Source organism: Petaurus breviceps, unplaced genomic scaffold (genome assembly GCF_028583685.1).
Source record: "Petaurus breviceps papuanus isolate PSGF00001 unplaced genomic scaffold, PetGlider_PUasm1.0 490, whole genome shotgun sequence".
Lineage (NCBI taxonomy): Eukaryota > Metazoa > Chordata > Mammalia > Diprotodontia > Petauridae > Petaurus > Petaurus breviceps.
In genome coordinates, this window is record NW_027186352.1 from 1,835,628 (window position 1) to 1,847,646 (window position 12,019).

Here is a 12,019-nt window from a genome sequence, read left to right on the forward strand (position 1 = left end):
ACTGACATTTCTCCTCACCTTCCCACTCTGTTCAGCTTTACTACTGTCCCTTGCAAATGAAGTCATCTGCCTGCTGTTCTGTTTGAGATTGGAGCTGCCCTCAAGCTCTGTCAAAGCCAGACTGAGGAGAGTGGGAGGGGTGAACGCTGGACTTGGGCTGCGAAGGGAAGTGGCTAAAGTTTCTGACATTAAAAATACATATTTGAAAAAGTCATACAGAAAGGTACTCTTTGGATACTCCTCCCGCACCCGCGCCCCAGCTCCTCCCCTCCACCCTGGACACAGTGCATCTGCTAGTAATAAAGAAGGAGAAGTCATTTGTGAGCGACAAATAGGGCCACTGGGCAGTGAACTTTCACTTTATCATTGTCGCGCTGTGTCTGACTTTTTGTGCCCCTGTTTGGCATTTTCTTAGTAAAGATGCTGGGAGTAGTCTGCCACTTCCTTCTCCAGTTCATTCCACAGATGAAGAAACTGAGGCAAAGAGGGTGAAGTGACTAGGCCAGGGTCACACAGTAAGTGTCGAAGACCAGATTCGAACTCATAAAGATGAGCTTCTCTGATTTCAGGTCTGACCCTCTATTCACTGCAGCGCCACCTAGCAGCTTTTCACAAAGCTCAAAGATTTTCCTGGAGCTGTCCAGCAGTGGACCTACTGCCTTGAAGGAGACTGTGAGCTTTCTCTCCCTTGAGGTCTTCCAGCTATGGCCAAGTGAGCAGTTTGAGAGCCCAGACTCTTGTTCAGATGTATATTGAACTGGGTGGATGAAGCAATGAACAAGTGTTTGTTAAACTCTGTGTGCCTGCCAAGGACTGCGGAACTCAGCCCTGGGGATACACCTGGGAGAGCAGACCGTCCCTGCCCTCAAGGAGAAGCCACAAGACAGCTGATTTGGTGTCATTGGTAGTCGTGATTTGATTATTGTTCTCAAATTAATAGGTGGCAAGTGCATGTGCGTGTGTATGTGTGCGTGCGTGCGTGCGTGTGTGTGTGTGTGTGTGTGTGTGTGTGTGTGTTGGGGGCAGGCTTTGGAATGGTTTTGGAGGTTCCTTCATGCTCTGAGATGCTCTGAATCTGTGAGAGTTTCTCCTTTCTCTCTCCCTCCAATTTTTTCTTTTCCTCTCCCTACCCAACTGCACTGTCACCCAATCTTTGATAATGTGTTAACTGCTAATAGAGTATAGTGAGAATGGCTTCCCAGGGAATTCATAGTTGCATTTTACATCTTAATTTGCATGGATTTCGCCTACTCTATGTTCTCATCAAACAGGACTGGTTTTCATCTCTTCCCAGCCTGCCCTAAAATGCTACATCAATGTCAACCAGAAGAACCCTGCACTCCTACCAGGAGAATGTAAGCCCCTTGGGGGCAGGGCCTTCTCATTATTCCCTTTTATTCCCATTGTCTCTGTGTCTAGCACAGAGCTTGGCATACAGGAGGTGTTCAGTCAATATTTATTGGGCTGAATTTAAAACTGCCTCTTATTTAGGTCTAGCCCCAAGGGATTCTGCTTCATAGGGTGGTAGTTGCCACATTTTAAAAACTAGTTTCTTGGTCTTGGCAAAATTACAAAGGAACAAACAAATTATAGGAACTGAAGGAAAAAAAAATACTCCTCTCCTTTGTTTCTATATCACCAATATTTTTACAATATGTCCCTTCTCCTTACCCTTCCAGATAAGGTAGAGAAAGTGACCCAAGGGTCACTGACTTCCTCCCTCTTAGATGAGGTTCTGCACCTGTGGCCCTGAATTCTGCAAGGAAAGAGGTGGGAAGAGGCATTTTCTCGGATCTCTTCTCTGGGCTCACTCCCAGCAAGCAGAAGAACCATTGTTATTTCACCTGATAATGCCATTGTCGTTGTTATCATTTGATTTGGTTTCCTAGCCTTTCTTCACTCAGCCTCTGCTCCTCCAAGTCTCCCTGTGATTTCTCCATGCCCTTCATGCTCATTACTTCATTCATTCGGGGCAGTCATATTCTGTTACACTCATGTGCCACCACTTACTTAGCCATTCCTCAGCTGATTGGAATTGATTTGTTTTCCATTCTTTGCTACTATAAATGTTTCTATATCTATGTAACACTTGAAGTCAAAAGGAGGGGAGAAGGTTTGGCTTTCTTTTCACCTTTTAATCTTTCAGGGGCAGATGCCTAAGAGAAAGCCCAGGGAATTTCAACACCCAGCTCTTGAATTTTTAAAGTAAAAAGGGAATAAGGTGAGCTGATCCGTCAGGATATAGATTTTGGTCCATAAGAGGGAGAGCAGATTTGTTGGGGATCCAGGTGTGAGAAACAGCATGCAGAGTTCTGTTTCCACAAAAAGATATGTCAGCAAGGTTATTGGAACAGGACAAGGAACAAACTGTAAAACCATAAAAATAGTCCTAGTTGAACTGGTCAGATGAAGCAGAAACTTCAGGAACTAGAACGATTGACAGAGGACTTGTGGCTAAACCACAATGTTATAATAAATGAATATGGAGAATAAGGAGAGGGGAAATGGTTAGATAAAAGTGACAGCTAACCTCTGACCAGGCTGTGCCAATTCAAGGACACCCCACCTGCAAGCTAGTATTAAAGCGTTCCGGACTTCATCAGTGTGTCAGTGGTGTTCTTTCCAGAGTGAGCAAGTTTCTTACACGGGAATGCCCACATTAGAAATGCCCACTTACAACACAATTGAGTTCTTCTCATTGAGTGTGTGCTTTGTCTTTTGGTTGGGTTCACCATGAACAGGTCTCAATCAAGTCAAGTCAAAGCATTTACTAAGTCCGTATTACGTGGAAGGCATTGTACTAAGTATTGGAGATGCAAAGAAAGGCAAAGAGCCATGCCTGCTCCCAAGGTCCTCATAGATCTGATGGTATAAGGGCTTGGAAGTCATCTTAACACCAGTCTTCTCCTGACAATGCCACATAACCATGGATCATGGAATATTAAACCCTCCAGGTACCACATTTTCAGGAGACCCAAAGTGGGATGGAGTTGGGCTTGGTGGGTGTAGCAGAGTACCAATGGTGGCCATCATGGAGAAGTATTGGAAGGACTCTGGCAAACTTGAGAGCACTCAGAAAAAGCAGCCAGGATCCTGGGAGAGCTTTGGGGGCCAGGGTCTCTGTAGTCACTCCACATGACAATGAAAATGATGATGATGATGATGATGCCAGTTCCCCAGGTTTTAAGGCTTGCACTTGCCTAATGAATGGGGAGGTTGTATAAAGGTTGCCCCCCTCTGCTTCTCCTCCTTCCCCCAGCCATTCGGTCCACATGCTTTATGTTTTATTAGTTGAAGGAGGTAGAGGGAGGGAAAGAGAAGTTTAAGGAGAGAAACTGATGGTGCTACACCTTAGAGACAGTGGGTTCTAGTGGTTTTAGTCTCAGATGTCTTGGCTTTGCCTCCTAAGGCTACCAGTAATCAGCCACAGTGTCTTGGGCAAACTGTGCCAGATCCCTGAGCCAAGAAGAGACTTGGACCAGGTGATATCCAAGTTCTCTCCACCCTTTGATCCCGTAACCTACCTGAGCCTCAGTGTCCTCAGCTGCATAAAGGGGAAAGTAGTGTTTGCTTGACCACTCGTCAGACCTCTAATAGAACTAAGGGATAAAATGAGAACATGCACGCTCCCTTTAAAGGTCTTTATTGAAGCATTAATCTTTGTGTCTTCTTCATTTCCCTGAATCACCTTCCCCATCATTTACCTGGCATGGCAGTCATGATAATGAAGCATTTTGAAAAGAGAAAAAAAGTTGAGCAAAAGTACCCCCTCCATACCTGACTGGAGCCTGTGTACTGCTCCACACCTGTAGGCCCCCACCTTCCTTCGGGGCCAGGTTTGCTCCTTGTGCTGAGGCGGTGTTGCCTTTGCCTTTGGTTGTTGCTGCTGTTTGTTTGCTGTTCTTTCTTAGAGCGCTTCTTAGTGAGCGCTTCTTGAGGGAGGCAGGCTTCTGCTTCATTTCTGTCTTTCTTTCTGTACCAGAAACACAGTAGGCACTTAATAAAAGTTTGTTGACTGATTGATCTTTTTGGTCACTTTGCCCTTTTAGCTTTTGTTCACCTTTATGTTTTCAGGGGTCTCACAGCTTGCATTCAGCATCTCCAGGGTGACTGGGAGTGGGTGCTGTCATGAATTGTCAGGCTCACCCTTAGGAGCCAGTGGGATCTTGTATGCAGAGGGCTCTGTAACCAGAAGGGTTCCAAGGAAGGGGATCTTCACTGCTCTCATTGTTCATAAAACTACTTAGTCTCAGGCTTCTTCTCCCTCCTGGTCCAGGGAAGCCTTGGCCCAGCTGAAAAGCCGCTTGTTAGACACAGCACACCGGCAGGTGTAGCCTGACCCTCAAGCCCAGGGCTTCTCCTTCTCACCCAATTTTAAGTGCCAGCTGGTGCTATGGCTGGGTGTGTGACAATCTTTCCAGACTTCTGGGAACCTCTGGGATGGGATGTGCAATGTAGATAAATGTAAGTAAATTCAAGGTAATATGAGGAGGGAGAGAGAGCACTAAGGGGTGGCAGAATCAAGCAATGGTTTGCAAAGAGCTTTGTACCTCAGTTGTTCTAAGAGGTAGAAATGAGGGAAGAGTTGTGCAGAGTCATGGTCACTGGAAATGCTGAACTGGGGCTGACTGGAAGGTGGAGCATGGGAGGGATAACATGGAGGAAGACCGGAAAGGTTGGCAGGTGACAGGTTGAGAAAGGCCTTGAACACTGAGTTGAGTCTGAAGGAATGACTGAAGAAACGTATGTGAAGTGCTTACTTGGTGCCTGGAGTCTTGCCGGGGCAGTCCAGCAAGAGCTGGCCTCTGATTGGATGGAGAGTGAAGAGCAGCCCAGCAGGACTCTGAGGCTTTGGAAGGGCGTGATCAGAATGAGATCCCACGAGATCCCGCCAGAAACAGATATTTGGAGCAGAGGCGTCCTCTGGGCTCTTTTGGGACAAGTTGGGTTTGAGAGACCAGGGTGGCATCCAGCTGGAGAATTCCAAGAAGCAGGAGGTGCAGAACCACGGCTCAGGAGACAGGCTAGGGCTGGTACGTGGACCTGGGAGGCATCATCTGCACAGAGATGATGATTCCACCCATGAGAGACCATCAAAGAGAGAGCCAAGAGGGCTCAGGACAGAGCCTTGGGGCATCCTCGGGGCTGGGGGACAGGAGAATATAAATGATGAGCCAGACAGGTCAGCCTGTCAAGGAAGAGAAAAAGTGACCAGAGTCACCAGACTCAGAGGTGATGGCCAACACCGTCCACAGTCCCCATGAGGTCCACTTGAAAAAGGGCTAGTTAGAGATGTCGCAGCATTCCTCTCTGGGTGGGACTCTGCCTTCCCCCTCATGTCAGTGGCTAGCTGGAGTTCTGGTCAGGTGGTGTTTCGACCTGACCCAGGTTTGGAGGGTCAATTGTGACGAGGCAGGAAATGGCCTTCTTTCCTTTTTCTTCCCAGTCCACAAAGGTCACATAAAATAGAATATTTTGAAGCTCCCAAACTGAAGATTCTTTCCCACCTTATTCATTAACTTTCTGCCAAGCAGGATTTTAGGAGGACATCTTTCTTCTTCTGGTAGTTTTGAAGCTAGCCAGAGTGCGGCCCCCCCCCCCCCCCAGTTTCCTGTATTTTGTGGTCATAATAATGTCAGGCTGCCGGTTGCCAAAACTTGACCCCACCCTCACCCCACCCCCTTTCCATTCTTTTGATGATTTTCTCTAACAGAGTCCTTTTCTTTTTCCCCTTCTAAGATCTCAGGTACAGGAAATTAGATCTCTCTTCCCCTTCCCTCAGTAAAATACCAGCAAAGCCCCTGAGTCTTTCATTAGCAGAGGCTGGGAATGTTCTTGAAGATCCAAAGTACCCTGAGTATTCTGGAAATGGGGATCACAAAAATGGCTCCAAAATTAGTTTTTTTTTTAGTCAAGTAAATGTATTAAATTCTTTGAGGAGTGATTTAAATGATCAGGATTGCAATCAAATGAATTTAAATTAAATCCACCCAGAAGGCTAGTGAGCGATCAAGGCAGATAATCACACTGTAAGGGACAGCTAATTACCATCAGATGCAGAAACAAAGAGACCAGACTCTGCTCTCTCTCCTTCCACCCTCCCTGGCTCCTTCACCCTATACCTGCCACCGTGCTCAGAGGTTCCAGCACATCACTCACTGTCATTTTCTGGACTAGGATTTCTCACTGTGGGGGCCTCATTGACTTCCTGCCTGGCCTTCAGTCTCAGGAACACTGGACACTTCCCACCGACCCAGCTGGACCTGAATTAAACCCCATTTGGTGACATGCTTTGTGGCAGTGCCAGGATATTGGAATCAGCCAACAACCATTTACTAAGGACCAATAAGGTGCTGGCTTTACCTTGTGCATTCGAGATATAGACAATGAATGAAGCAATCCCTATCTGGGAGGATGTGACAATAGAATGGGAGAGATGGGGACATATAGAATTATAGATAGAATAAATGCAATTATAAACAGTCTTAAAATAGAAGGTGGTTTGAGAGGGAGGATACTTGCAGCTGGGAGGGAGGCTGCGTGTAGAAGGTGGCATCTAATCTTCCTCTTGATGTGAGAGAGATTCTGTGAGGTGGTGGTGGGGAGGGAGGGCATGCCAGGCATGGAGGACAGCGGTGCAAAGGCATGGAGGTGGGAGATGGAAGCCTTGGATGTGAGGGTCATTCTCTGATGACATGCCATTGTATCAGTGCCGTGGCTCTGACCTCTGAGGAGTAGCCTGAGCTAAATGAAGAGGGTTTGGAGGAAGAGAAGACAAGCGAAAGGACATTAGTGAGGGGTGTGTTCCACCTGAAACTTTAGGATGCAGATTCAGCGCGGTGCAGCCGCCTTGGGCCAGTGGTGGCTGTGTGCCCAGCACCGAGCTCTCTGCTCTGTGGAAGCTGGGAAAGATGGCCTTGGGAAGATTCTGCTCTGTTCTGGTTGGCCATTTTAGCAAGGGCATGGATGAGCTAGAGAGGGTCCTGAAAGGGCAGTTGGGAAGGGGAGCATCCATAAGGAGAAGTGGAAAGAACTGGACTCGTTTAGCCTGGAGGAGAGAAGACTCAGGAGACACTTGTCAGCCATTGTTCAGAGGTCAGCACCGAGGGTAGTGTAGACTCCATGTCAGGGCCCTGGGGAGTTAACCACCTTGGGAGCTGGTGGGTTTTCCCTCAGGAGAGGTTTTCAGATAGAGACTGGCTGGCTTGTAGTGGGTATAGTGGAGAGCTGGCCAGAGAGAGACCTTGGCACTCCACCCCCTCATTTTATGTGGGAGGAAACTGAGACCCAGACAAAACAATCTGCACAAAAGAGATACAATAGAGAAAGTAAGTATTTTCAGAGGGGAAGCTGGGGAGGAAAGGGATTAAGGTAGACAGCCCATTCTGTACAAAGGTGTGGAGATGGGCTATGGAAAATCTCATCTAGGTCAGGTTGGCTGTGTTGTTGAATGCATGAGGGGAGCAATTGTAATAAGGCTGGAAAAAGAGCCTGAAACCAGACTGTTTTATTTCATTTTAAGTTAAATTAAATTTTATTTTCAGTTCAGAATTCTCTCCCTCCTACCTCTCTTGCCACCCCCTTTGAGAAATGAAGAAACACAAAATCCTTTATTATAAACATGTATAGTCAAGTCAAACAAATTCCTCCATTGGCCGTGTCCAAAAAGAAAACACCCCAGACCAATCATGTCTCAGCCTGCTTGCTGGGCAGATCCGCTTTCTACCTGGCGGCAGGGAGCATGCTTCATTAGGAGTTCTCCGGAATTGTCTTGGTCATGCTTTGCCCATCTGGTTGTCTTTATAGCGTTGCCATGGCATAAATTGTTCTCCTGCTCCCTCTGTCTCAGTTCATGCAAGTCTCCCGGGTTTCTCTGACGCCTTCATCATAGCATTCAGCACATTCACATTCCGTCACACTCACCACAACTTGCTTATCCATCCCTAGGGGACAGTTGCCCTTAGTTCCAATTCTTTGCCACCTTGGGAAGAAGCTGCTGTAAACATTTTTGTGCGTGTGTATCCTTTTCCTCATTCCTTGATCTCTTTGGGGATATAACTGAGTAGCAGTACTTTGGGGTCAAAGGCACAGTTGAATATTTGAGAGCAGAAATCCAAATTGCCCCCTAGTGTCTGACAGCTGCACCAAACAGTGCATCCCATACCTGTTTTCTCACAGTCTCACCAGCATTTGTCATTTTCCTTCTTTGTCAACTTTGCCAACCTGGAAAGTGTGAGGTGCTACCTCAGGGGTTGCCATGTTGACTTCTATAATTATTAAGGAGTTAGAGCATTTTGTCTTATGGCTGTAATCAGTTTGGCTTTCTTCCTCTACAAACTGCCACTTCTTAATCTTTGATTTGTAAATTGGGTAATGGTGGGCCCAGGCTGTTGAATTTCTTCAGTGTCAAGCAGAGGGGTTTGTATTTCATCCTAGAGGCAAGAGGAAACTCTTTGAGCAGGTCAATGGTGTGGTTAGGACTGGCACTTTGGGAGTGTGGGAATGACAGAGACAAAATCGAAATGCAGATCTTCTGATTCCAAATCCAATTTTTAATAAAAGAAACAATTGACAACCATATGAAAAATGCTTCCAATAACTAACAATAAGAGAGATGCTGATTACAAAGGCTCTGAGGTTCTGTCTCCCACCCCTCAGCTTGGCAGAGGTGGTAGGAAGCACAGGTAGTCAACATGGCAGAGGCTCCCCAGTGCACTGATACATTATTGGTGAAGCTGAGGTGGAGCCACTCTGGAAAAGTGGTCTGGAATTCTTTGAGCATAGTCCTCCAATTGCTTATTCTCTTTAGCCCAGGGCAGGGCATGTGCTCCCAGGAGGTCAATGACAAGAAAGGTCACATGTGACCAAAAGCTTTCAAAGCAAACAAAACCAGTGTAGATAGAGTAAGAGAATCTGTTGACTGTGGTGGGGGTGGGGAGGAATAAGTCTTCTCTCTAAAACATAGAAAGAATCAGTGCAGTGAACTAGACTAGACCAAGAGCCAGGTCACCTCCGAAAGCCTCAGCTTCTTCATCTGTGACATGGACATGAACATACCTGTAAACTTATGAAGTAAATTGACCAACACATCTACTAATTATTGACAGAAACATGTTAATGACATGATAAATGAAATTGTCTTTGTTCTCAAGGATCTTACAGTTTAGTAGGAAAGATCAGATAAATAAGTATTACTCCTCCCCACCCCAGAAGTTCAGCCCAAACTGGGGACTTGGGTGGTCCTGAGCATGAAAAACCCTCTGGAAATTCTGCTATCAGAGCTGAGTTTCCAAAGGACTTTCTCCATCCACTTAGAAGAGGCTGGAGATCTCAGGACCAGGGGCATGCTGGACCTCACATTGCCCAGGGCTGCACAGGGTAGACTTGGGCAGTGGGGATGAGAGCACACCTGACCAGAGCCAGCCACTCAGGGAAGGGCTGCCTTGGGTGCTTAGACAGCATCCTCCCTCCTGAGCTATTCCTGGAGCGGCCCCAGCTCCTTCGAAGCACTAGGGGACCGGCTGGGGTGTTACACAATCCTCACACTCCCCTCTGGCACCTGCTGCCTGCGCCCACAGAGCAGCACCCCACCCCCCGCCGCCACTGCCACGGGGGCAGGCACAGAATGTGTCTAAGTGGCTGCTTTCCCGGCTGTGTTCTACGAGAAGGTCAGTGGGCTAGAGCAGCAAATGCCATTCCTTCAGGAGTCACACAGATAAAGTTCTCTGGAAGATTATTAATAGAGAAGTATTTTGGGGGAAGTCACAAAGAGGCAGATTTAGGCTTGATGTCAGGAAGAGAAGGACAGCCTCTATGACAAGGCTGAGGGATGGCAGGTGGCCAGATGTGCTGCTCCACCCATACCCTAGGAACGTCTGGAGAAAGTGAAGACACCTTCATTGGGGGTGGGGGGCGGTCAAGGGTTATTTCCTCCCCCCAGGAAAGTTGGAAACCACTGATGCAGTCACATAGGTTGGGTGGGGGTGGGGTGGTCCAATCAGCATCACTCGGGAAAAACAACCATGACCAACAATCCCAAACCAAAGAGATCATAGATTCCTTGGACTGTATAAGTCAGAAAACACTTCCTCAAATGAGAGCTCTCCCTAGCTGACTTGGGCAGCCTTAATAGGTAGTGAGCTCCCCTTCACTGGAGGGCTCCAAGCAGAGTGTGGGTGGGGCAGGTAGTGAGCTCCCCTTCACTGGAGGGCTCCAAGCAGAGTGTGGGTGGGGCAGGTAGTGAGCTCCCTTTCACTGGAGGGCTCCAAGCAGAGTCTGGGGGGAGGTAGCGAGCTCCCCTTCACTGGAGGGCTCCAAGCAGAGTGTGGAGGGGCATGGTACTTTTGGTTAGAAAGGGGTCGCCTAGGTGGCTTATGCTGCCCCTCCACGCTATGAGATTTTGTGATGCCGAGAAATAAAAAATGTTGGTTTTTCTGGGCAGGGCTTAGTAAATTAAACTATTGTAACGGATCAGCCATCTCGTCCGAGCTCCGCCTCCTTTACCCTTTCTCTAAGGATTAGAATCAGGAGCAATCTCTGAACTTCGTGGGTCTCATTCACGAGGTTAGGAGAGGGCCCGACGCTGTTGAGGGCTGCAGATTTGGGGCGAAGGGGCAAGTGTTTAGGAAGTGCTTCCCGAGTCTTTACAGACACTCTCCCCCTTTGCTCCTTGAATGACAGGTTGGCAGATGCCAGGGCTCGGAGGGGACTTCTTTGTACCGTACAGGTGTTGCCTCGAGCCATACTACCCCATGTCCCTTCTCAGTTCCATTTTTGTTATTTATTAAATACTCATTGTATGCAAGGCTCACTGTCGCCCCATCCTTCCTCTCCTAACAAAAGGAAATCAGATACCTCAGGTTATTATAGTTCTGTGCAAATTAAAAGTTAATAGGCTCTGAATGTGAGCCTGAGTGAAGGACCCCTGCTTTTTACTGCCTGAGCTTTGTGACATCTATTAAGATTGCTGGAGGTAACTACCTCCCCCCCATCCCACACTGCTTGGAGCCCTCCAGTGAAGGAGAGCTCACTACCTCCCCCCACCCCCAGACTGCTTGGAGCCCTCCAGTGAAGGGGAGCTCACTACCTCCCCCCTCAGACTCTGCTTGGAGCCCTCCAGTGAAGGGGAGGCTTTCTTCTGCTTGCTTGGTTGTATTACAGAGAACCGAAGCTGGCACATAACTGGTTTTCATCTAGCAAAGTGCCGGGGTGAAGTACTCAACCTGTTTTCTTCTCTCTCTCTGTCACCTTTTTTGTCCTGAGCTTCAAGGAGGAGAAGCCACAGAATATCTCAATGTGTGTGACCTCAGGGGTTTATGACTTGGCATAGCTGTCCTGGTTGGGGCCCTGGATTGAGGGCTGGGACCGGAGTCAGGAAGATTGCCTTTAAATCTGGCCTCTGGCCCTTGCTAGCTGTGAGACCTGTTTGCCTCAGCTTTCCCAACTGTAAAATGGAAATAACCCAAGCCTCTTCTTCCCAGGGCTGTTATGAGGATCCAGTGAGATGTTTGTAAAGTGACATAGAAATGGTAGCTCTTTTCGTCAGCTTTATTTTGTGTGAATCAGTGGGAGATCCCTAGACACTCCTTAGACTGTTTAGAGAAATTCTCATGGAGTGGTGGGGAGAAGTGGAGGGAGGCAGGGAAGCCAGTGCCCTCCTGGTTTGGAGGGGAAAGTACATGTGCTAGGCTTCTATAATGGAAGAGAATCATCTGAGGGAATTCGTGGAGATGCAGAAAAACATCCAATTAGGACTGAATGAGAGCAGAGGGAGCAGGAACATTGGGGAACAGGTTGCTCCCATCTCCTGGTTAATTTCTCACCATCCTATCTGGGGATAACAGTTAATCGATTAGGGCATGGACCACACAGTAGCTTGACTTGTATGAAATGACATTAGCAAAGGAAAAATGACTAAGCAAAACTGAGTCAGAGATAGTTGATTGGAGCTTTAGCTGATGAGATATTCATTTGCAGTAAAATCATCTTTGCGGCCCTGACTTTTCAAACCTTTGCCTTG

General features: G+C 47.6%; 1 protein-coding gene across 1 annotated transcript in view; it reads left to right on the top strand.

Moving 5' to 3' along the window:
• Positions 1-12,019, top strand: part of STK32C (serine/threonine kinase 32C) — a 206,941-nt gene that overhangs the window by 13,353 nt on the left and 181,569 nt on the right. The gene's annotated exons all lie outside the window — the stretch shown is intronic.